The following is a 3,025-nucleotide window of genomic DNA, read 5'->3' as shown; positions in this document are numbered from 1 at the left end:
GGCGCTCTCTGTTATTTTTTTAGCCCAGTCGCTATGAGCGTCGCAAATTTCTTTGTAAATTTGCGACGCTCATAGCGACGCTCATAGAGATGCCGGGAAATTTTTTTTTGAGCGTCGTTGTGTGAGCGTCGCTAATATGAATAGCCTCTTGTAGTGAGTGTTTACAACACTCTAATATCCCAAGCTGATTGGTAATATCCCCTGAACAGACAATGGGGTTTGCAATGGCCGGAAGCAAGATGGGCATCGATAGAATTTTTTTTTGGAATCCACAGTGGCTGCTATCGATAGGGGTGTTCTTGTGGAAAGTGTTGTGGGGACTTTGTCGATAGGCATGAAGATTTTGGCCAGAGGTATTGGACTCAAATAGGTATTTGGGGTGCAAAGAGGCAAGTGAGAATATCCCTTATTTGTTTAAAGAGTGCATGGGCATTAGTGGCCTTGTAGGGAAGCTATGCAAATGGGTTCAAAGAACATGGGAAATAGGGTTCTATAATTAGAAAGAATTCTTTTCTAGAAGGATGGTGATGAAAAGTCAAGTGCTGTTAATTTGTGTATAAAATGTCAGGTTTTGCTACTTTCAGCATGTATGGAAGGCCGAAAACCGTCGTGTGTTTGAAAATGGCCTATCAATAGCTAGCATTACGGAGATTAATCAAGAAACTAGGGAAAATTCTTGCCCTTAGGAAAAGAAGGAACTTAAACAAGTGGAATTGGCCACTTCCTCCGCCACGAGGAGTAAGTAATTATTGGTGTTGGCTAGTTTTGGGCTAGCCCTTTGTAATATTTGGAGTGATCGAGAGACACCTCAAAGCTTAGTACGAGCTTGAGGCTACTTTGTATAGCTCTTGATTTTAATACATTTACCCACTCACCATTGTGAGCTTGGCAAAAAAAAGAAGGTCGTCGATGGGTATTAAACTACAAGTAAAAGACGAGCAGTCAACAAGTTGATCAAACAACACAAAGGCAAACAAAACTTAATAGACGACATTAACTACAAATGGTAGAAGGATGGGTGCACAAGCTTATATAGAAGATCAAGTAGACTTAAAAAAGTGAAGGTAGCAAAGATTTTCAATCAACCAAGAAGAAGAGAGAAGGGTGAAAGCATGTATAGGTGGCTTCGAAAGTAATGTCAAGGACATTGCTTTTTTGCGCTTAAAAGTGGTTGTTTTAAAAGTGCTTCAAATCTCAAAAAGAATATCACTCTCCTAAGTTACGTCAATTAAGTCTCCTAACATACCACAATTAATGAGACTCTTAACGTACCACAATTAATGAGACTAAATGTAATTTACTGCTGAACGCTGGGTTATTGTCCGCCGCTTCTTTCCCGCTACAACCTATTTGAGATTTCTTTGTCTCTGAGATCTCTCTTGGAGTTCTATCTAGCTCCTCTCTGTCTCTCTCTCACAGAGCTCTTGCTGAGATTTTTGTATCACTCAGCCCCCTCTCTCTCTCTCTCTCTTTCTCTCTCTAAGCATGGCTCCTCTTGTGTCTGAGCTCGCGCTCATCTCTCTCTCTCTCTCTCTCTCTCTCTCTCTCTCTTAGCACTCTTTCTCTCTCTCTCACGAACTCCATCTCTATAGGTTCCTCTTCTACTTGATGATTCTTGAGGTATATAAACACTTATTATGCTTTGTTAGTATCTTGCTAATTAGTGCAAGAAGTGCCATGTACTAATTAAAAGTATAGCGTGTAGTTATGATTTGTATTGTATTTCTTGTAGAGCAATCCTTTGAAAGTACTGCAACAATGGAGCACAGTGAAGAACTGTCTATCAGCTCATCGTCATTGAGTAGAGAAGCTCAACTTCAGCGTAGAAAATTAATGAGGGAATATTGGGCTGCTCAGAAACGAAAGCAACGTAAGGCAACGATCAACTTTGTGACGGAAATCAATACAGGGGAGATGGATGAAAGAAAGAAATGAAGGATATGTCAATCTATGGTACAACACTTTGATACATTAACCGTGGGAATGGATGCAAGTGGTAGGAAGGAAATCTTTGATGAACTTCTTCAACATCCTTGCTTCCTTACTATGCAGAGTAAATCCAAAGACTTGGAAGCAATTATGCTGAGAAACATCCGCAACACTTTGAATCATGTGAAGGTCCCAAGATCTTCAGACGAGTTTCTTGTGAAGAAATAAGCAATGATGATGTTGGTGAATGGTGGAAGCAAGGAGAAAAACACTGACATGAGCATACCGCAAGCTGCCAAGCTTATGGGGATCCACAAAAGAAACTTATATTTAGCCAAACATCACTTAATAGTGTCAACTGAATCCGATGGTTATTTCCCTGCATCTGCGTGGCATAGAGATGATGCACAGAGAACTCACATCACTCAAACTGTTAAAGACATAGTCTTTCAATTTTGGACGGATGAGACAAGGGTGTCCCCCAACAAGAAAGATGTTTGCAGTAAGAGACTAGCTAGATGTTCATATGTAAAGCATCCAATCCACATTCTTGAGGAGCCTCAGGTAATTGATATATTTTTTAAGAACTTTTTATTGGTGCTACAACTCATATTCTTGCACAACATTATGTTTCTATACCACTTTTTGTTGGTGCTACAACTCATTACTGCCACAACATTATGTTTCTATACTTCTTGTTATTAGTGCTACAACTTGTTTTGGTGTTTTGCACCACTTTCTAGTGGTGCTGCAACATTAAAAAGTGGTGAAACATTACTATACTGGTCTCTAATTGTATCTGAACCACTTCTAAAATTTGATTAATAGTTCTAAATGTTTTTGAAGCACTTTTACTTGTGTTTCCACACCGCTTTTTAGTGTGTTTGAACCAGTTTTTAATGTTTTGCACCAGCAGGTTTTAATGTTTAAGAAACAACTTTTACTAGAAATGCACCAACGCTTCACTGTAAACCCTACAAAGTGGTGTTCACCCACTAAAAAGTCTTGTTTACCCAATGCTAACAGACGTGTTTTACAAACTTGTAGGGGTGTTACAGGTGCAAACGTTTTTGGTGGTGCAGCTCACTTTTTCCAA

General features: G+C 39.4%; 1 pseudogene; it reads left to right on the top strand.

Moving 5' to 3' along the window:
• Positions 1-2,046: 2,046 nt before the first annotated feature.
• Positions 2,047-2,634, top strand: LOC147428398 (uncharacterized; annotated as a pseudogene).
• Positions 2,635-3,025: the final 391 nt, after the last annotated feature.

Source organism: Adiantum capillus-veneris, chromosome 23 (genome assembly GCF_014529385.1).
Source record: "Adiantum capillus-veneris isolate H3 chromosome 23, ASM1452938v2, whole genome shotgun sequence".
NCBI classification, from domain to species: Eukaryota; Viridiplantae; Streptophyta; class Polypodiopsida; order Polypodiales; family Pteridaceae; genus Adiantum; species Adiantum capillus-veneris.
Note: the sequence above shows the minus strand (reverse complement) of the source record. Positions and strands in the feature narration are given on the sequence as shown.